The sequence below is a fragment of the Petromyzon marinus genome, chromosome 39 (genome assembly GCF_048934315.1).
Source record: "Petromyzon marinus isolate PM22_M1 ecotype Great Lakes invasive population chromosome 39, UKy_Petmar_22M1.pri1.0, whole genome shotgun sequence".
Taxonomy (NCBI): Eukaryota; Metazoa; Chordata; class Hyperoartia; order Petromyzontiformes; family Petromyzontidae; genus Petromyzon; species Petromyzon marinus.
In genome coordinates, this window is record NC_133705.1 from 12660950 (window position 1) to 12685075 (window position 24126).

General features: G+C 42.3%; 1 long non-coding RNA gene across 1 annotated transcript in view; it reads left to right on the forward strand.

Moving 5' to 3' along the window:
* Positions 1–15199, forward strand: part of LOC116950580 (uncharacterized) — a 30539-nt gene extending 15340 nt beyond the window's left edge. The window contains exons 2-4 of the long non-coding RNA XR_004404044.2: positions 1702–1815; positions 10409–10563; positions 11649–15199. This is a non-coding gene — a long non-coding RNA (uncharacterized LOC116950580). The remainder of the gene's footprint in view (positions 1–1701; positions 1816–10408; positions 10564–11648) is intronic.
* Positions 15200–24126: the final 8927 nt, after the last annotated feature.

The following is a 24126-nucleotide window of genomic DNA, read 5'->3' on the forward strand; positions in this document are numbered from 1 at the left end:
TTGTCAATTAGACCACAAGCTCAATGATTTGAGAATGAAACAAATTGTCGAAGGGTATTTTTGTTTTATGACCTGCACTAATTATTCTGTTGTGATGGGAGATTGTCATCATTTAGAGTTTCGACTAACTGAAATTTACCGCATTATTCGCTGCTCTGTGGACAGAAGTGGAAGGAATTGAGAAACCTGCACCATTGTTTCAATTGCCACGCCAGGGAATTGAACGTGTAAACCTGGATCACAGGTGCCATGTGCGAACCATGCTGTCACAGCAACATCCCCATTTTTTTGTTCAAGATACCGGGTCGCAAATTGACTCAAGCATTGATTTTGTGTTTTGTTTATTATTCTGTCTCATTTGTGCTGTTGCGATTTTTTTTTGTATGCGTGTCTGTGTCACGTCTAAAATGGCTTCGTCCACATGTCACATTTAATATGGCTCGTCCACTCCGCTGGCCAAAAATGTAACATACTGTAATGTCTCTCTCTCTATCTCTCTCATCGCGAATATTCAATACTGGCACAGGGAACCAGACAGCCTCCCCAATGCTGTAAGAGCACAACACCTTGTTGTGCTCTTAGTCGCCCCCCCCCCCCCTGTTTTGTTGTTGTTCTATGACTCTCTTGGTCATCCTTTTGTATCTTAGTGCATAAATGGCATGTATCATCGATTCTTAAATGTTCGGTGCTGCGGTGGTGTAATGGTTAGCGCACTGAACTTACAATGCAGAGGTTCGCCAGTTCGATTCGGTGTCCCGCAACAAGGGGCAGTCTTCTTAACCCCCCACTCACCCCGCCTCTGTCCACCCAACAATATCCGATGGGGACACCAAAGTCAATCGGCAGATCACGTCATTTTAGCACGCAAATATCGCCTGATGAAGCTGGACGCAATGACAAGCGAAGCGGCATTACTTGCGTTGTAAATGCCCACGCCGGTGGCCTGAAGTATGAACCAATTGTCACGTTTCTGTTCACGTGGCAAACCTTGCTAAATTACTGTGTCGGGTGGTGGTGGGTTGACGACGCATTTTCTTTTTTTATTACGCGACTCTAACCCAAAATGTGTTGTATTATTAATATTATTATGGGCAGATCGTGTGTGGTGGGGTAAAATGCGGGAACTCTCGCTTCTTCCAGAATATCTGGCCAGCTTGGAAGACGAACTCAAGATGGGCCCTCAATGTTTAGATCTCGTGGAGCCATTGCTGGCAGCAGCATAGCAATCAAACTGTTGCAGGTCTGCAACTGTACCTATTTTTCACATTTAAAAGTGTCATTGTCGTTTGTTCCCAAATGCGCATGTGTCAACTCAGGGACAAGTGGTGACAACCGCATAGAGAGGGTTCGAGAAGGGAAGGAGGCGGGTGGGGACGTGGTTCGATGCTGTTTTGGCAGGGGATTCGGGTCGTGGCTGGTTTCTGTCTCATCGTCGTCGTTGCTGTATCGTGACGCCGGGGTCCTAAGCCGCGTCAGAGGCTAAATAAAAGAACCCTCTACAGTCTGAGTCCGGAGTCATTACACATGGATGTATGTATGTATGTTGAACTTCTTTCACACCGTACGCGGCCAACCGAGCTAATAAGAGGTGCGAATGTGTTTAATGATAGGTTACGGGTTCATCCCTAGCCGAACCGATGTCCTAATAAATGTAACATTATTTTGTAGGGAATTATAACATTCACCGTCTTTGTCCAACAGATGTTACGCTGGACTTGATAAATGCACATGAGGTGCAGCCAGTCTTGGCTGATACACCACGAGGCATACTCAAATAAGGGAGAAAGGAAGACGATTACACAGTTCGTGAACAAGGTGAGTGACTTATCAAGACAGTTGCCCATTGTGTTGCCTGACAGGTAATTTGCTCCATCGTGTTTCATGAGAATAAGCCAGGTCTCAGCAAACCACACACACACACAAACGAAGCTAATCTGTAACAATACGATAGCGGGGGCAATGCAAAGAGAGAACCAAGCCGCTAATTAATACGAGACATCTGTAAAGTCAAACGAAGTACAATTACATTCTGTGCAATCTCAATTTGCGCAATTAAGAATTTGGCATGGGATTGATGTAGAGTTCTTTATTCCATTGTATTAAAACATTTTAAAGGAACACTTTTCATTAATTTTGTCAGTGTGCAAACTGAATCGTAAATCCGTGATTTTTTTTTTTTACAATTTAAGATCTTTTTTAATACATCAATTTGACAATTAAGAAAAGTAAGTGGGCCATGGGCAGGACATGTCACGAGATGAGATGATGGCGCATGGACAGAACCTGGCAATGGGATGGAGGAGTGTGGAAAGGAGGGGGTAGTGTCAGCACTTAGTCATCTTTTGAATGAGCAGGGAAATGTTGTTATGTTTTTTTTTTCTATCGCTAGTGGGGCCCAGCCCCAACAGCTCATAATGAGGAGCCACCGCTTCCATGGATTCACATCCATGACTTCCAGCAGTGCTGACTTGGTGTTCTTACATGGGCATCGCGTTATCCCCACGTGTTACCCAGTCACCTCCAATTGTCCCTTTTTGAAAGGATTATAATTTCCCGAATGCTTGGCATTCGAGCACAGGGGAAGCTATGTCTATTAATAAAACATGCAAGGGACCGTCGGTCCACAGACTAAAGTAGTACACAAAGATAAAGGTGCAGCCCTGCGATTTCTTTCTCATGCCACTACTTGCGGAATAGTTTTTGCTATGGGGGCTCTAGAGAACCCACCTCGAGGGTATTTGTGTCCTACCCTTCCACAACTTAGTTGGTTAGACGTAAGGAAAGAGTAGCAGTACCGAAACTTTACGCCACTTCGCTCGACCTGCCAATCAACCATCGGTGCTGTACCCTTTCATACTGCTGGGTCAACAGAGAAAGAAGACTATAACAAGATATTGTTTCGACTTAAATCTTTCGTGACTGCAAGAGTTCATATTCTTGGTTCTTTCGGTGAAGTCACGTAGATAGAAAATAAAAATAAAATAAATATACGAAATAAAAATTATAGAGTAAAATAACATTTTAAAAAAATATATTTAATTGAAAATAATAATTATAATTAAATGTATTAGTTTAATTTAACATTTTAATTTAACTTTACTTCATTCTATTTTTTTTCCATCTACATGACTTTACCGAAAGAACCAAGAATAAGATATTGTATCAACTGCCGTGCTAGGAGATCGAACTAGTCAGTGACCATTCGACTGGCAAGTTTGCATCCGATAATGCAGTATAAACTGAACAAAAAATAAGATATGTATCATGAAAACTGGAATCCCAAAGTTGGCCCAAACTGCAGCAAAGCTTTATGCGCACTGTGAATATGATGTATACACTTTGATACGGGTTTATTCCTGCAAGATGATGTAAAATTGTTATAATGGACTTTTTCAAATCTCACCGTTAAATTGAAAATTACCCCGCGAAATTCAATAATAAGAAACGCTTGATGTTTGGCAATTTCCTGTAACTGTGACCTTTAAAATTGCACAAACACATTTCGCTAAATTATAATCGCCTTAGCAAAAAAACACATCAGTAAAAAAAAAAAATCCCTAACCTTTTAATAATCATGCCTCTCTTACCTGCTTCTGTTTGCAATGCAATCATGAACACGACCAGTGGCCTTGGCTTCGTCCTTAACGCTACTCCGCGGCACTAACCGAAAAGTTAAGCCAACACCTCACTTGTCGACTTTCAGAGGACCTGATTTATTTCTCATTTTATGCGAACATCTCTTTTTTTTTCTTACCGGCGGCATTGTTTTGCACATATATATAAATGCCACGACCTGGGAAAGCACACGAGGCAATGTAAATCAAAGGCAAACATTTTGGTAACCGTTTATTGATATTTGGGTAAGGCCACTTAATGATCCGGCCAAATATTCTGTTGTGCAACGATTCACAACCCCAACACAGGCAACACAAATAAATGGCCAGGTGGTTGGGGTGCAAGCGTTTTGTCTCACAGGTAAATTTGTGGCAATTTTCTCTACCAAATTTAGCAATGATGGTATGCCTGGATTCTCCTTCACTACTTATGGGAGAGAGTGGGGAGGGTTCAGCCACTCGTCAAGATGAATGGTTGGTGTGAAGGGTCAAGGGAGAAAAGTCATGGCACAGTGGCGGTGGCCTTGATGTCTCTTCCGTGGCTCAGCGGCCAGGTGGAGTTGATTATCAACACCTAGGATCGCAAATCGGCCATTGGGAGTGAGTTTGTCTGCGGCTCGGTGACAAACTATAGCCGTTTAGAGGGAGGGATCAGGGTAACTTTCGATGCTCTCCGAACAAATAACGTCTTCAACGTGTATTTCCTATCGCTGCTTAACGACTCAATCGTTGAACCAATTACCGTCGCTAAGAGGGATTCTACTGCATTGTCTTAACATACACGTGGTTCTACTGCATTGTCTTAACATACACGTGGTTCTACTGCATTGTCTTAACATACACGTGGTTCTACTGCATTGTCTTAACCAACACGTGGTTCTACTGCATTATCTTCACCTACATGTGGTTCTACTGCATTGTCTTAAACTACACGTGGTTCTACTGCATTGTCTTAACATACACGTGGTTCTACTGAATTGTCTTCACCTACACGTGGTTCTACTGCATTGTCTTAACCATCGCGTGGTTCTACTGCATTGTTTTAGCCTACACGTGGTTCTACTGCATTGTTTTAGCCTACACGTGGTTCTACTGCATTGTCTTAAACTACGCGTGGTTCTACTGCATTGTCTTAACCTACACGTGGTTCTACTGCATTGTCTTAACATACACGTGGTTCTACTGCATTGTCTTAACATACACGTGGTTCTACTGCATTGTCTTAACATACACGTGGTTCTACTGCATTGTCTTAACCAACACGTGGTTCTACTGCATTATCTTCACCTACATGTGGTTCTACTGCATTGTCTTAACATACATGTGGTTCTACTGCATTGTCTTAACATACACGTGGTTCTACTGCATTGTCTTCACCTACACGTGGTTCTACTGCATTGTCTTAACCATCGCGTGGTTCTACTGCATTGTCTTAACCAACGCGTGGTTCTACTGCATTGTCTTAACCTACACGTGGTTCTACTGCATTGTCTTCACCTACACGTGGTTCTACTGCATTGTCTTAACCATCGCGTGGTTCTACTGCATTGTCTTAACCAACGCGTGGTTCTACTGCATTGTCTTCACCTACACGTGGTTCTACTGCATTGTCTTCACCTACACGTGGTTCTACTGCATTGTCGTAACCAACGCGTGGTTCTACTGCATTGTCTTAAACTACGCGTGGTTCTACTCCATTGTCTTAACCTACACGTGGTTCTACTGCATTGTCTTAATATACACGTGGTTCTACTGCATTGTCTTAACCTACACGTAGTTCTACTGCATTGTCTTAACATACACGTGGTTCTACTGCATTGTATTCACCTACACGTGGTTCTACTGCATTGTCTTAATGTACACGTGGTTCTACTGCATTGTCTTAACCTACACGTGGTTCTACTGCATTGTCTTAACATACACATGGTTCTACTGCATTGTTTTAGCCTACACGTGGTTCTACTGCATTGTTTTAGCCTACACGTGGTTCTACTGCATTGTCTTAAACTACGCGTGGTTCTACTGCATTGTCTTAACCTACACGTGGTTCTACTGCATTGTCTTAACATACACGTGGTTCTACTGCATTGTCTTAACATACACGTGGTTCTACTGCATTGTCTTAACATACACGTGGTTCTACTGCATTGTCTTAACCAACACGTGGTTCTACTGCATTATCTTCACCTACATGTGGTTCTACTGCATTGTCTTAAACTACACGTGGTTCTACTGCATTGTCTTAACATACACGTGGTTCTACTGCATTGTCTTCACCTACACGTGGTTCTACTGCATTGTCTTCACCTACATGTGGTTCTACTGCATTGTCTTCACCTACACGTGGTTCTACTGCATTGTCTTCACCTACACGTGGTTCTACTGCATTGTCTTAATCTACACGTGGTTCTACTGCATTGTCTTAAACTACGCGTGGTTCTACTGCATTGTCTTCACCTACACGTGGTTCTACTGCATTGTCTTAACCTACACGTGGTTCTACTGCATTGTCTTAACCTACACGTGGTTAATTCTAGATTTGAAGTGTTCGTGACTGCAATAATCCATACTCTTTGGTTCTTTCGGTAAAGTCACGTAGATAAAAATAAAAATAAAGTCAATCAAATCACGACGTTTCGGAGGCAACACAAGCTTCCGTCATCAGGTGTAACTATGCACAGCAAAATAACTGTAACAAGTTTTTTTTCCCCCCACTGCATTGTCTTAATCTACACGTGGTTTTCCAATGCACGTGCTCTTCTTTCAGTCCCTCAGTGTAATTGCAAGCGTGCACCTCTACGTGCTTCTTTGTTCACTCCTCGCGAACCATTCGATATGTTTCATTACACAACTATGTTTCTGAACGATATGTCGCAACAGGTAATACGCACTGATTAAAACGAATCTTCTTACGGCACACTGAGCACAATTTAAACATTGACGTATATAGCGCCACACACACGTAGCATTAGGCTCCCTCGTTCACTTGTAGCCATGGGGTGATCAATCTATGCAACACGCCTGCCAATGTGTACAAAGTTAAATCATTTCTAACGAGGTTTTATTTGTTTTTAATTAACTTATGTATTTGCTTTGAGTCAAAATGCTCGAAGCATGTGGTTTGAAACTTCATTAAAGCAATAATCGAGTAACACGAGTCACCTTAATAAGATTTTACAAAAATGGAACGAGGTGATTTTTAAAGCACTCACATACCCCTGCTCATGCATTATCACACGTGCCCACATAGCATAATGTTTTTGTTTTACACCGATAGCAAGGCATCATTCAGAGCAACACTTCATGGGAAGCACACTTTGGCCATTGCAATGCATTGCGCAGCTGTTGCATGAAAGAGAACGGCGGAGTTTAAATGGTTTTCTTTTCAAGGTGAGATTTCACAACAAGCACTGATAAGTCAAGGTGAGCGATGATCAAAAGGAACTGTGTTCTCGAGCGCTCCAGCCGGCGATTGCGCTGGAGCACCTTTGCGTTTGCATTATTGTAACGTCATCGGTGGATATATATACATACACGAGGCAACCAAATAACACCGAGCAAACCAGGCAAAAAAAATATCTACATTCTGAAAAGTCATGAATGCTATTTCATGCCTGGCAGTAAATATATATACTCTTTGGTTCTTTCAGTAAAGCAACCATCTTCAGGTGGCACCTGCGATCAAAAGTTCGTGATCTATTATTGGTATTTTATTTTAATTTTCCACCTACGTGACTTTACCAAAAGAACCAAAGAGTATGAATTCCTGCAGTCACGAAATCCTCAAAAATCAAGAGTGAATACACACACACACACATAGATTTACCTTTTGGCATTTGGCAACAGCTCCTCTGACATTCTAAATGACTTTACAGAAGTAAAACGTTTCAAGCGCCAATCAATGTGGAAGCACTTGGGCATCCTGCAAATAATGCTGATATTGGCGCAGCAGCCATCTCCTTAAGCTAAGGCAGACGCGACAGCTGTCCTCATTGTGACAGCGTCCCATCGACGCGAGGCGGTGATCCCTGCAGGAGATGAACATGGCTTCTGCCCAGTGTTGTGCATACAGATAAGCCCCACGGCAAGCGGTGTCTAGCCCAGTCAGTCTATCATTGTCAATAATAATTACGGACGCCGTATTAAATATATATATATTAAAAAAAAAACATTCGCGGCGCGACGATTCGAGCAACAGAATGTGGACCGTTATTCCGATGCGCGGCACCCAAGTGGGAAGTAAACTGTGCACTTGTGAATTATCCTCTCAATCTCAAGGTTGCAGAAGATTTCTGCTCTTCATTCAACTCCCCCCCCACCCCCCCCCCCCCCCACCGTTACGATATTGTTCATTGTCCCTTTAAGAGCATTCGTGTCCCTTAATAGAATATGCATTTTAATTATCTGTAAAGATTGCCACGTACAGTGCAATGCCACGCATTTTATCTGTTATATGTGCATTTTCTTAATCTTCAATTAGCGGTTAGTTAGGGCGGCATGGTAAGTATGGAAAGCATAAAGTGCACGGCTGTTCCATTACATTAAGTAACTAATGATGTATTTCCACGCAAAAAAAAGTCTCCGCGCCCATAACCCTTGAAGGTGACACGGGAAAAAGACCACGGGCTAGACTTTCTGCAGCGGAGGGTGAGTTTGTGTGGGTGGACAAATTACTCATATGGGTTATCGCTGAACATTCATTGTGGTCCCACACTCACCATTACACTCAATTACGAAGCTCAACTCATAGGGCTCATGGGTAGGGCCACTGAAAAAAAATCGGTATCCATAATATGAAGCTAAATATTGTTTTCGCAAGCATGCGTTATTGTCATTAAAGAACCCAGACTACGGTGGGAATTCCAACAGGAGGGAAAAAAAAGCAATGTAAGGCACCCTCGAAATGCGCGAATGAACGAGGGCGTCCCGGGCTCGCTGCCCTACCGCGGTCGGGAAACGATCTGGAGCGGTCTATATACGTATAGGGGGGGGGGGGGGGTTAATGTAACCAAATAGAACCCAAAAATACAATTACATGAACGCGATATCGAAGTTTGTGAATCTTGCTATCTCCCAAGAGCAATGGTTACTATGTGCTCAGGGTGGTGGTGTAAGTACCCAGTGTGCGTCCATTCATATAAATTCTTAAGCTCAGGGAATCATATCCGTATGCAACAATGCTACTGCATAGGTTTCGCGGCCGTGCTGTACCTATCTACGTGATATATTTTGAAGTTATTTTGCACCGTACGTAGTCAACCTTGCTAATCGGAGGTGCACGGAGGCAGGACAACAAAGTAAACCCGAAAAAAATGCAGTTTTAAAGACACAAGTTTTTCAAGTCTAGAAATGTGCGAGCTCACCGATGCGTCATCGGCTCTCGCTGCGTGCCGTTTCCAGCACGGTCTCCGACGGTTTGGCTCAGCACGGCATGCCGGGAGCTTCTCCACGAACTGAATTCAATTCACGACCAGAAAAAAAAAGGGCTTTGGAGAGCTCTACCAAACAATTCTGCTGCTTAATCGGTGCCTTGCGGCTCAAAGTACTCCTGCGGTCTGCTTGAGGCACCGACGCTGACATTCACCGCTGTCACAAAAAGTATTGACTCTTGAGTCTACTTATTACCATGTGTAGCGACAATTCATTGAATGGGTGGCTGATGGTTGCTGTAGGGGGCCTAAATAATTCTGGAGGGTCGAATCTTGTCCAATGTACCGGAGACACACACAGATGCAGAGGAGATACGGAGCAATCAACAGTTCATCTGAGTTGCAAATAAATTAACAGATGATGTGAAAGTTACGTAACTATATCGAGCTAAACGAGCAGGGCATTGGTCGATCTGGCATCGTCGTCCAAGTTTTGCCAAATACGAAAATAATGAATCGCAAATGACACAATTGACACAATTGCAAATTATGTGAAGTATAATACCGTCATTGTTTCCACTGCGCCAAATAATGGCGCAAATTCCAAATGTACTAATTTATTACGATTGTTAAGTATCACTACATATATTCTGTACATCCTCGTCTTGTTTCTTTCGGTAAAGTCACGTAGAATGGAGATAAAATAATAAAAATAATAATAACAGAATAACATTCTCATGACGTTTCGGCCACAACACAAGTAGCCTTGTTATTATTTTATCTCCATGCTACGTGACTTTACCGAAAGAACCCAGAAGATGAATCCCTGCAGTCACGAAAGCTTTGAATCGAAATTCTGTACATCCGTTGCAGTTACCGTTAGGATGAGGGCTTTTGGTGTGAGAATGTTCTCGCAAAGTTTTGGCACAAGTGTACAGACCTCTGGGAGGTCACGTGCATTCTGCGGCGTGTGCAATATCAGGAGCACACACAGCTATTTGACAGGGCACCCTAATGCAAGCTAAGCCTGCTTTGCAAAGCTTAGCTTGTTCGTTTGAGTTAAGTGGGCATCTAAGATTTGCAGCAATAGTGCTGCAAAACAAAACATAATCTTCCTTCTATCCATTTTTTTTCAGGGAGAAGATAAGTTTAGGTGGCAAATTAATTCGAAAAATCTACATTTGTTTCCATAGAAAAGGGTTCGAATTCGGGACAGGATCTCAAATATGTCATATTGGCTCCCTTAAATTTACACAGCCAGTACGTACACGGAGAGGCTGTGCGTGCAGTGACATGATTTCACACACACACACAACTGCACCTTCTGGAAACCTTGCTGTTAGATTGGTGTGAGAACAAGTCCAGTGCAACATTGTTCGATCCTGCACGATACGACATTTTGAATGCCCATAACTGCCGTTGCAGATTATCCATGGCGTACATGAAGACAAATGTCACCTAATATACGGGTGAATGTTAAGAGGAGGAATATTTGTGGCGATTCGGGTGGCAGCTCCACCTCTTCGGAAAACTCACATGGCGTTGCTTCACTTCACCACAGAGAATACGTCCCACTGCAGGTGATTGAACCATAACAATGTCACATAGTGGGGGAGGGGGGGGGGTCTACGCTTGAGAATAATCTCAGAGACTCTGAACGATTACAGAGCATTTGATAATATTTGCAACGCTGACCTGTTTTTTGCAACACACATTGCCGATTGCGGAGACTGTGTGAGAGCGATTGATAACCATCACATCGTCATGGTCAATAATTTGGGCATACAATTGTACACAGTACTCTAACTCTTCTGGGGGTTAAAGCATCAACACAATGCCACCGTGTATTGACAACACAATTCCACACCTGTTGTTCCACTGCTGAACACTTCAACATCAAATGATAAATATTGGGGTTGAGTGTAACGCTACATTTGATCTTTCCTGATAACAAATGAAGGGCAAAACAATTCTGGGTCTCGGGTCAACTTCATGAAAATAAATGGCAAGCACGGACACCGATGTATTGTTCATTATTGGCATCGTGCTCAACACTTTATCTCGCCAATGCAACATTTGTTCCGTAGACCTGAGACAATTATCAACGTGGGGGTGAACGAGCGAGAAGGTGGTGAGTGCAGCATCATATCGACTGGATTGACTCAATTATCGAGAGACCGCAGAACAAAATGGTTCAATTAATATTCAAACCACAAGGTTTCGCGCTTATTTTTTTTTTTAGCTCCGTTGCTACTTAAGAAACAGGAGACAACGTCTGAAGAAACCACATTAAGCCAATGTTGTGTTATTGCATTGGCGGTGGTGTGCCAAGCACGTGTTAGCAAAGACTCAACGCGCTCGTCAATCGGATGTATTTCTTTTTTACTTGAAACATTGGCCGTTCTATAATTTTGTCGTTTTGAGGACAGTTTTGTTTTGGTTTGATTGTTTTGTTATTTAAGTCAATGACTGTTGCAATGTGTACATTGTTCGTGAGAATGTACAAATATGTTAATACGCGTGGTATTGTGAAGAGGTGTACTATAATCATGTAACAAGTAAAATGGTCAAAACGTACATAATACAATTAGGATATTTATACTCTCTTGGTCGAGAAATGGACTTGGTGGGAAATGCATCCAAATAGTATGGTGTGTTTTTGCAGGACATTTTTGCAGGTCACTTTGGACACCACCAACGTTTCCACACATGAGCAAAGCATTGGCAAAAGGTGAACCTGCAAGACTTGCAACTTGGATGTTTGTCGCGCGCTACAATACACCGTGTGGCGGGGATGTGATTCTGTTTAACGCACGTTCGACATTAGCACCGCAGACAGATATCTCTTTCAGGAAAAAACAAACAAACATAAAGATGCCTTGTTGAGCTCCCACTTAATTTGGGTGCAAATTGTTGCATGCAAGCTCAATATATATGTATACAAATAAAAACAAATTCTACAAAATTTAAAGATGCCTTGTTTTCGTCCTATAAACGTCAACATTTCTTTAAGTTTCAAACTGAAATGGTGAGATCAATGCTGGTCAGATCAAAAAACAAAAATCCATACTGACGATGTTGTGTACGGCTCGCCAACTCAGTTGCCATGACCGGGGGATTCAGGTGTCCATTCCACCCAGCTTACTGTCGTGCTGATAGCGACGTATTAAAAAATGATGAGACCAAGTGGGTGGGTGGCAATACATTCACTAATTACAGACGGTAACGGGGAGGGACATCGGCCATCACTCTCCCTCCGGGGCGTGTCATCCTGCCCGACACTTTCATTTTTCTCGCTTAATTCAATAACACCCCAGTGTTATTAAGTATGGCAGAATGATATCCCACTGTGAAAGCGGAAATTAATGCGATTTGAGCATAATAAACAGTTTCCGTGAATTTTCCACCCGCCGAGCTATTTCCCAAAAAAATATAAAAGCCACGCTCTCCTCCGTTCGGTTTAAATGTTTTAAGTTGAAATGCACTCTGGGCTGTGACTGCAATTAACGAGGAAATAAATACGTAAATAAACAAACCTTATTTCTAAATAATGATGGCGCTGCCAGTGCGTTGCTACTGTAAATGCACGCGTTGAGCAATGGTTATTATCTCGATTTCCTTTCATTTGGCTTTATTTGCTGGTTTGAGGAAGAATGCAAATGTTAATAATTTATAAAATTGAATGACAATGGCAGTTTCAATGAAATGTAGATGCCCGGGCATTGCATTTTTTTTTAATACTGTGATGTGTATAGACAACTTACCTCTTTCCCCCCCCAGCGAATTTGATTGTGCAAAAATGCATGACATTCAAACATTTTCGGTAAATAGTGTAGATTTATTCATACACAACTTTTCTCGTGTATCTGCTATGCATACGAGCTGATGTCAATGCGAGTGTTTTAAGGAATTACGTCACCAAAAAACGTAATATACATACATCAAATCCACCAATTTAATATGGAAAATATTATTTAAATTTACGTGCGAAATATTATTGGGTGCCACGGTCGTGAGATGTTAACTACCTCGCCTGGTATTCAGAAGGTTGTGGGTTCGATCCCGACCCTGACGCCTGCTGTATATTTTAAGTTTGCATGTTCTTTCCGTGATCATGTGGATTTTTCTCCGGGTACTCCGGGTCATCCCTCCACATTTAGAAACATGCGTTCACAGTATTTGGCTGCTAAAAATTTCGCTGGGCTATCATTTGTGCCCAAGTTTTCTTCCGATAAATAGCTGCATTGCACAGTGCGCCTTACGTGGTAAATGCAAAAAAATTAGTTTAATACTTTACGAATGTGTTTATAATGGTAACAAGGCCTTGCGGGAGCATGTTCGCCTATTTCTGCAGAGCCTCACGGTTCTAATCAAAGTGGCCAACCTAATTAATACTCTGGGTGTATTAACCATCTGTTTCACAGTGGCCTTAAACGATTAGTGAGGACATTTTCAAGAGTAGGCCATTGTCTGCTGGCGGCATCGTCGACATTTTCTACATTTAGAAGAAAAAAAAATCAAGATTAGAAAAAAAAGTATCCACAAACTGCTCAATTGGAATATGCATAGCAATGATCACCCCCCCCCACACACTGTGAAAACTTGGTAGGACCCTCGTGAGGAAGAGTCATGCGACTCACTGAGGCTTTCCTGGGAAAAGAAGCGTGACATTGGACTTGCAATACGAAGGTTTGCGGGTCGATCTCTTGGCACGTAATTTAAAACAATGGGAATTTGTTTCAACACACACACACACACACCTCCAGTATACATGGGTATACCGCAGGTGATCAGCAGTAGGTCGTGCATGTATGGATAAGTCAAATGTGGGTACTTCCACCTATTCAAATGGCTTCTTGCTAGCTTTGAGGAGTAGGCCAAAATGCCCTCTAAATTGTCTCTCTAGAGCTCCCCCTTAGTGGAGGCCCTTCCACCAGGAGTGGGGAATCTGAAGTGTGTCGCAGAAACCCACTGAAGTGGGAACCCTCGGGGACATTTGAAGGATTTTACCGAACCTGCTTTGCATGGTGAAGTGTTGCATGAAACAACTCAACGGGAAATTTAAATAAAGCACTAAAGAGTCCCATTGAGCTCCCTTGAGTAGAAAACAACGCTGGTAGATTTGCTTTAGACCAGAGCGCGTTGAGGCATGCGGAACACAAATGAAGAAGAGTCCGTTTAAACACGCCGTGCACATGAAGCCAAAGTGAGTGTTTGCTGCAATGATGATTGAGGTGGTGCTCAACTTCAGTTTGATCCAGTGGTGGAAATTATACATTCCTATGGATGGGGGCGAGTCCATCCGAAGGACAATCGCTGTTGACTTACCCACGAAGTGGTAACTATTTTATCGACATCGGAGAGATGATGGGCCAAGTCAAACACCAACCAGGATTTTAACTCGCAACTCTCATTTTGAGTCAATCGCCCTTCCGCTGAGCCACATGGTTCGTTGATACACATAAAGGGGAATCCAAGCATAAAATAGAAAACAATTATTCCAAGTGTGTTAAACCTTTCACGATGTTAAAATAATTGGAAATAAGATATTCGAGAAAAGTTATTTCAAAGAGTGACGAAGAGTTATTGCAGTACTTACGTATTAAATATTAAACACCCTGTGTTATTATTGCTACATTATGAAACATTCCGCAGGAGTAAATAAGCAAGTATGCTTGCGTTTTAATATTAACTTCTTAACATGTTGTCGTATACATTACATTACCGTGTGACTTGTGTGCAACTGTTATTCCTCGTGTTTTGGTTTTACTGCAGGACGTTTCATTATTTCTGTAACTATCATAGAGGAAAGGCAAAGTTGTTTAAGTAAAAAATAAAATTCTGTCTAACACATTAGAGCTTTTGGCCACAGCACTTACAATGCACGTGATCTCAGCAGATTTCGCTTAGCTAAGCAGGTCTGAGCCTGCACTGTGCTTGGATTGGTAAACAGCATGCATAACAGGTGTTACAGACTGTGGCTATATTATTTTGGGCTGCAGAGGGCAGTGTGGTAAAATACATTGCTGTGTACTTCTATGCTGGCACATACGAAACGAAACTCTTCTTTATTGTACTACGTAAGGCCCACTGAGCTACAGTGAGGGAAAAAAGTATTTGATCCCCTGCTGATTTTGAACGTTTGCCCACTGACAAAGAAATTATCAGTCTATAATTTTAATGGTAGGTTTATTTGAACAGTGAGAGACGGAATAACAACAACAAAAATCCAGAAAAACGCATGTCAAAAATTTTATAAATTGATTTGCATTTTAATGAGGGAAATAAGTATCTGACCCCTCTGTAAAACATGACTTAGTACTTGGTGGCAAAACCCTTGTTGGCAATCACAGAGGACAGACGTTTCTTGTAGTTGGCCACCAGGTTTGCACACATCTCAGGAGGGATTTTGTCCCACTCCTCTTTGCAGATCTTCTCCAAGTCATTAAGGTTTCGAGGCTGACGTTTGGCAACTCGAACCTTCAGCTCCCTCCACAGATTTTCTATGGGATTCAGGTCTGGAGACTGGCTAGGCCACTCCAGGACCTTAATGTGCTTCTTCTTGAGCCACTCCTTTGTTGCCTTGGCCGTGTGTTTTTGGTCATTGTCATGCTGGAATGCCCATCCACGACCCATTTTCAATGCCCTGGCTGAGGGAAGAAGGTTCTCACCCAAGATTTTACGGTACATGGCCCCGTCCATCGTCCCTTTGATGTGGTGAAGTTGTCCTGTCCCCTTAGCAGAAAAACACCCCCAAAGCATAATGTTTCCACCTCCATGTTTGACGGTGGGGATGGTGTTCTTGGGCTCATAGGCAGCATTCCTCCTCCTCCTCCAAACACGGCGAGTTGAGTTGATGCCAAAGAGCTCCATTTTGGTCTCATCTGACCACAACACTTTCACCCAGTTGTCCTCTGAATCATTCAGATGTTCATTAGCAAACTTCAGACGGGCATGTATATGTGCTTTCTTGAGCAGTGGGACCTTGCGGGCGCTGCAGGATTTCAGTCCTTCACGGCGTAGTGTGTTACGAATTGTTTTCTTGGTGACTATGGTCCCAGCTGCCTTGAGATCATTGACAAGATCCTCCCGTGTAGTTCTGGGCTGATTCCTCACTGTTCTCATGATCATTGCAACTGCACGAGGTGAGATCTTGCATGGAGCCCCAGGCCGAGGGTGATTGACAGTTCTTTTGCGTTTCTTCCATTTGCGAATAACCGCACCAACTGTTGTCACCTTCTCACCAAGCTGCTTGGCAATGGTCTTGTAGCCCATTCCAGCCTTGTGCAGGTCTACAATCTTGTCCCTGACATCCTTGGAGAGCTCTTTGGTCTTGGCCATGGTGGAGAGTTTGGAATCTGATTGATTGATTGCTTCTGTGGACAGGTGTCTTTTATACAGGTGACAAGCTGAGATTAGGGGCACTCCCTTTAAGAGTGTGCTCCTAATCTCAGCTCGTTACCTGTATAAAAGACACCTGAGAGCCAGAAATCTTTCTGATTGAGAGGGGGTCAAATACCTATTTCGCTCATTAAAATGCAAATCAATTTATACCATTTGTGACATGCGTTTTTCTAGATTTTTGTTGTTGTAATTCTGTCTCTCACTGTTCAAATAAACCTACCATTAAAATTATAGACTGATCATTTCTTTGTCAGTGGGCAAACGTACAAAATCAGCAGGGGATCATATACTTTTTTCCCTCACTGTATATAGCTCTTGTTCAGAAGTGACCTGGCCACAAATGATAGCTGAACGAAGTGTTGAAGCGTGGGCAGACAAATTACTCTAAAGGCACGTTTCTTATCGTGGAGGTAAAAACCAGACGACCCGGAAAACAATCCACGCGACCACGGGAGAAAAGGAAAAAAACATGCTGACTACAAATATACAGCAGGCGTCAGGGTCAGGATCGAACCCACGTCCTCCTGTATACCATGCGAGTAAGTTAACATCTCCTAGCCACCGTCACGTAAATGCTCCCCGCCATTGCCAATCTGCACGGACCCACATGCTAAAGTATGGCAAAAAAACAAACTCTGTGAGCCATTCTGCATGGGGAGGCCCTTATCTAGCTGGGCTCTACGTGTGTACACATTTCTATTTTCGGTCGTACCACAGTAATCGTCCATTTGCCGCTATCAGCGGATGACGTATATATGTTAAACTTATTTCACACCCTACATAGCCAAGCGTGCTAATCGGAGGTGCTTTTCGTGATGCGTGAATAGTGCGTAGCCCCCACTCCCCCCCCCACCCCATTTGCCTCGTTTAAGCGTGCACTGTTGCGCGCACCGATATTCACTCAACGCCCATGGCTTCGCGACTTGCAGATGGCAGTGAGGCGGCGCTCGTCAAGCTGTTAGTTCTCGCTGTTCAACGTTTTTTTCGTCCACTGATTTAATTTTGTTTTGTCACAGGTCAGGTCACATTGCCATGAAGCACAAACACAGAGATTTTGAAAAGAGGGATTTTGTTTGCTTACTTTATGTAAAACAAACACACGTGCAATATGCGTATAGTTTAGTAATGTGTATTTGCTTTTTGTAAACAGACGTATATTGATCTCTCCAGGACTCTCCAAACGCTGTAATGCGCTCCCTGCCATATAAGTATTTGACATTGTTAAAGATGCATGCTTGTTAGAATTGAATATGTTTGCGTTTTGTGTGCAACTTCACACCCCTCCTTGCAAATGTGATGTTTAATCTCAAGGGATTTTCCAGGTCAAAGATATGTATATATTAATACAGATATAAAGTACTGTATGAATAGAATTATAGCTAATGGCATCACCATATCTTTACGGTACATATCTTTATTGTGGTAAAACCCACAATAGTAAAATTTTACCCAATCATAGCTCGTAAACACATTTACCTTTATTCCAAAACAAGTCACGGAACTTTCTATTCCTACACGACATTTAAAGATATCTCCCAGTTTTAGTCTAACCCTACGTGTGTTTGTGGGTTCTTTTTTTTGACTGTTGCAAATGTTGACAATGTTATTCGTCACTAACTTGTTTTTTAGAAGCATCCTTAGCTAGGCACAATCCCTTTGTGGGGAGATGGGTAATTTGTGAGAGTGGTCAGCTGGGTGGCATGAGTATGACAGTTGAGACCAGCGTTGTCTGGGGCTGCTGTGTAAAGAGCTATGTTGTGTCTATGTCGATTGCTGGTTACGTGACAACAGCTGGCGGGAGGGGAAGATGGGAGGTCACGGGTCATTGTTAAGTCGTCTTTTACAAAAGCACCTAGTGTGCTTAAATTCATTTTCAAATTAACACTATCCTCATTGCAGTGCCGGATAAAGCTAGTGCTGTGCCTCTAGCATATGTTATAAAGGGGCCCTAAATACAAAAAAACACACGTAAATATATGAAAACACAATTTTTTACTTGTTTTGTGAAGTAATTGTATTTTTCAATTTGCTAAACAGCCAGATAATAAGACAAATTGCTAACATTAAACACGCAGTCGTTCATAAAAGTTGAAGGCAGTATAGGACTATAGTAATAGTGCAAGTGCAGAATCACTGAACCGGAATTGATAGCTTGAAAACATTTAGCGCGGGGCCCTTGAAAGTGCGGGGCCCGTAGCATTTGCTACTTTTGCTACTAGGATAATCCGGCACCGCCTCATTGATGTGTTGGGGTTCTATTGCCAGAACATATTATCGGTGACAGTTATTTGCCTTACCTGTTAAATTTATCGCAAATAAAAATAAAACGAATAATAGACATTCAGTCAGTCGATCGGCAGGTCGTGTCCGTGGCTGCGTTCAGTGGTAGATAAACCCACTTTTCAAAAACGCCTCGCCAGCGGGGAAGAGTAGGCCAAATATGCCGCGCCTTTAAACTGTTATTGAGACTAACGATGGAGTCGCAGCCAGAGGACAGACTATGCCGCGAGATGAAGCAATGGTGAGCAAACTTCCACAGGGCTAGGTTCTAAAATGAAAATGTTCAACATTTATGCCACCTAATTATTGCAAAATGTGTATTTTCTTTTATATTTGTCTTGTTATGAGCATACGTGTGCCAACTGCTCTCTAGACATGTTAGAAATTGGCATGAGTCACTCACTGGGTTAACTATGATCTTCTCCACAATATACATTTCATAAAGCACAGTTTTATGATTACAGTACATGCAAGCTATTATTTACAATTGTACGGTTTCAATCTGTTTTGCACTATAAATAACCTCATACAAATCCTTTGTCAACATAAAATGTTAATTCACTACAGGTCTTACGTGTTGTGAAATTGTTATGCATAATTGCAGATCCAATAAGAATTTCAGACAAGCAAGCATTGAGGAGAGGTTTTTTATATATATATAAGTAGAGAGAATTAACTTGTATGCATGCACGTTTTCTGACAGAAAATCCAATATAACATGCCAGCATTACTTTAGACACTATCACAACTCATTTCAAGTCATTTAATTATTTTTGTCAGCATGAAGCATTGCTACCTGCAGGTTTCCCTTCAATGAGTTACAGAGGTGGAAAGAATTGAGAATATGATTTGAACTCTAAAGGGGTCCACGGGAAACCTTTCCACCATACGTCATTTGGGAAAGCAGTTGGAGATTGTGGCTTTTACAATATCACTGCTGAAGCCAAGTCAAAGTGTCTCCGAGTTTAAATGAGTTTTTGACAGTCATTGGCAACCATTAGTCATTGCTGGAAATATTTTACTTCGGTAGTGGGGACCATTCTCCATAACCATTGACTTCCTACAAAGCAATGAGGCTCAGTCAACCTTCAATGCAAATTTAAACTTGTTACCATCTGATTTTAAATTGAGCCTTCCGCCAGAGTGCTACCTGGCCAGATATAATTTGCAAAACTTTGATATTTATAAGTGGCAGTGTTTGGTTTCGTTTTGGTTTTGTTGGAATGACAAAAATCATCATGCCACCTTATTTTGGCAGGACGATGGCGTATTTTTTTGCGTGATGTCAGCTTCAATCAATTTTTTTTGACATGCTTCATCCGGTGCTGCTGCAATTCTATGAAGTTGGTAGAGGCTGGTATGGAGCTCGCAGAGCTAGCGGGGAACCACACCATTACTTTTAGTCGTCAGAGGAATTGGCAAGGCACTTAACTTACAACCCTTCTGAAAATGTTGAGACTTTGCAGAGGCTTTGGGAAACAAAGGCTGTAATAATCATGTCTAACGGGATGTTTAAACAAATGTTTTGAATCAAAACTTTTTTTAAGGCTGAGGTAATACAAGTATATTTATAATAATGTCCATCCCTTTGCCAATCCACGACTGGATAAAGGCCTCTCGGTGCCGTGCCTGTCATGGGGGTTGTTAACCATACGGGTTCGTGCAGACATTATTGTTATATTTTATTTAAAAAAAACACGACATAGCATGCATGCAAAATACTGGAGTCACTTCTGTCTCTGTAAGAGGCGTTGTACCATGGACGCTGAGGCTATACATTACCATGATGCGCACACGTGGTTTGTGATGATACACCACAGGAATGCGAGAGAATGAGGCTGACCGGAGGCTTCATGATGATGAATAGGCGAGAGATAAAAGCCAAAGGCACACACACATCCTCATCATTCCCAAACAGGGTACAGGCACGGAAACGTGCGGGATGAAGAAACGTGTACGTACCGCCTTGACTTTAGGAACTTCTTTCGTGTGCATTTTCAACCTCATATAACCTTACTCAATTGAAGAGGCTTGTCAACATGCATCTATTTTACTTACTAGAGCTCTCTTTGTTGCTCGCTGCTGTGTGCTACAGGCCTCGGGCATCTGCTTTAGCAAATGCAATATGAAGCACAATACTCCGCGCATGAAGAGATGTCAAAACGTTCTGAGATAAAGACGCAGGCTCACATTTAACGTGCTACTTTTTTTAAATATATCAGTTGTGTAACCAGTCCCACATATTCCACACACAATTTTCATAAAATGTTGTATGAACAGTGGATTATTGCCTCTTTTGTTCGGTATGTAAATGGGATCAACATGAGTGGCTGAATTGAAAATCAAATAAAGTGTTTGCAGAAATGTATTTCTTCAGTATCTTCAAAGAGATTCGTACATTTATAAAGGCAGCCTGTGTGGAATTTTACGATTCACTTCTCTGCGCCAACTGGATACGAACCACAATTTCCCATTACAAGTAATTCTGCACGACACGTAGCATCACCAATGTACACAACATTTGCGCGGGGATTTGTGTTACGTATTATTAGTAAAGCAGAAAATTACCTGGCATCCGCTAAGGCAGGGAAAGTGCTGCATGTGTTCCTGCATGCACGATTGGATATAATTAGACAGACTTCGCTTGGGAGCAGTATCTACCATAAGCCACCTAATCTGCCATGCGCAAGGTGTAGTTCACCCATCACAAGTCACGTTTTTTTCCTGTTAATCTCCAACTTCACATCATTTATTCATAGAGTAGCCAGACAATTAAGGCGATATCCCAGGATCATCTGAATATTTTGGTATTTATTTGCTCAGGAGGGAACATTACGGGCAATAAACATTTCGGCACCACGTGACGGCAGCGCTAACGGTTTTAATTATGAGCTTGACGATGGTCTAAACGCAGTGCGATAATAACTTTAAACAGTGCAGTTTTTTTGCGTGTCAATGATCCCGTGTTGAACCTGTCAAAATTAGAGACAAAAATGCAGTCAACTATCTATTCTCCAGGTTAATGGGTGGCCTAAAAAAAACTACGGATAGTGATTTTTTTTTAACCAAAGACTCATGAATATTATAACTTATATATGTAGAAGTAAAATTGGAGTTAAGGCGTAGAATATCTCTTAAAGTAATTGTTTACATGCTGACATGCGTGCACGTGGCCACTGCATCACTGACCCTTGATGAGCGAGGAGCACTTTAATGCCACGACCCCTCGAATCAGTCCATTGATAAACGAAGAGTTCACAACATTGTTTATACTTTGGGTGAAGTACATACGGATCAAATGGCTGGCAAAGCGGTCAGAGTGCTTAACCCACAATCGGAATACTTAGCTATCGTCCTCATGGAGGGTGATGAAATTAATACTGCTTTTCTCTAAAGCCAACAGTGAATGTCTCTGACTCCGGTCATCCTCGCAAGCAGCTTGTGGCTAACCATCGAACAAAAATGTCTCACTGCATCGCGCGCTTTCAGATGAACTTCTGCGGCCGTCTGGAACGTTCTTCCTTCCTATGTTAGGAAGCCACTGCAACTTTGCATTTTTAAATCTAGATTGAACTTATTTTTGCGTTTAGTTTGTTGGCCTCCGATGAGCACGGTTGACTATGAGCGATGCGAAAGAAGTTCAACATACGTACATACAAAAGGCTGCACTCAATCTAACAGAGATGTGCATTGCTCTCATGGTTAAACGTGAACTGACCAGCATGTCGAGTGGCCACACAATCACCATGACCAACCAGACCTCGGGAGGCCTTTCTTACAACTGTGGATTGCGAAAAGCTATGTACTTTATTATAATTAATTACATCACATGTAAAAGAAAACCATATTAAACATCAGCGCTATGTTAGGTTTTATAGGCAAAAATATATATAAATATAAGGCACGTTTAATACCTACACACACTCTGTGTGTGCAGCGCGTATATCTAACATGTATCAACAGACAAACTCTCTTGTGGTGACCTCCCACGTCCCGTGCCCTCTAAAGTAGAGAGAAATGTGTTTCGGCGCAGCTTGGGAAGAAGGAATGCTGGCCCTCGAGAATTAGGCGGTGGTCAGCTGCAGTGCTTTAGGAATTTAGCGATATAATTTTGGCCAATGAATGAAGGATACTGTGTGTCTGTCATCTCAGACACATTTCCTGGAATATTCTCATTCATCTTAGGTTGCTTAAATGGTGCCCTCAACGTCTACCGCATTGCTATTATTAGCGGCAATACGAAATGTAATGTTTACCTTGGGATGCGAAATGTAGCATCCTCGTATATATCTGCTGAGGTCGCGTAGGTGAAAGGTATTGTGGATATCTTTTGCTTTTCGTTTCAAATCACGGGAAACCTTCACGCACATTTCCATGCACGTCGTGCAACCTTTGGGGAATGCATACAGTACCCCCCCCACCTCCATTCCGTTATTTATAGTGCATTGCTTATTTGTTATTTATGATGTAATTTAGCACCTACAGGATAATGATTGTGACATAGGTTAAAGCTACACTTGAGGTCATGTGCCTTTGACTTAGTCTTATTTTTTAAATCCACCATCACAGCGTTGGGGGGGGGGGGGGTGGGGGGGACGCGTTATTTGACGTGAACACATTTTTCAATATGTTCTTGCGAACAGAACGAGTTTTAGTTTCCCCTCACAACTTAATTGAACCCGGTGCACGGTAGACAGTAGGACAGAGGCCATGATTGACGCTTGTGCCACGTTCACAGGAGGAATGCCGTACACACGATCCTTGATCACAGCAGAGGTGGTACGGGCAAAGGCGCAGCCCTGCAGTGGCTTTCTTCACGGCACTGCTGCCGGACAGGGTATTTGGTCTACTCTTCCAGGCTAGCCATACGTCTTCGAAGAGATGACAGTTGCCACATTGCACCCCATCACACGCAACCTGCAGTGTTGGAATGGCTGCAGTGTGTCCATTTATATTGCTCGGTGGACAGAGGTGGAGGGATTTTAATGCAGTGCTGGGAGATCGAACCGGTCATCTCTGGATTGCAAGCCCAGTGTGCAGACCATTAGAGCAAGGCAGCTCCCTCATGATAGTTGAGAGTGAACAAAAGCATTGTTTCAGACCAAGCCATGATAATTATTGGTCAAGAGCATTTCCCTAATGCCAAAATTTAGGTTTTTCCTTAGGTGCTTGTGTTCTACGCAGTCCCGTCATACATTTGTGAGTGAAAACGACTCAAACAATTTAGAAATCGGATTATTATTTTCTATTACATGATAATCTCACATGCGGTATTGAAATTGCATCAATTAAGGCTATATTCCTTATCATAGCTTGCAGCATACATGAGGCGCATAAAGATGTACACATGTATATTCTGCAAGTTTACAATGGGAATATTTAGAAAGCAAGCAATCTGTCAGCATAAGGCGTCGTGCGCTTTTGTTATAGCCATACACCTAAATGAAGCCGTAGATCTG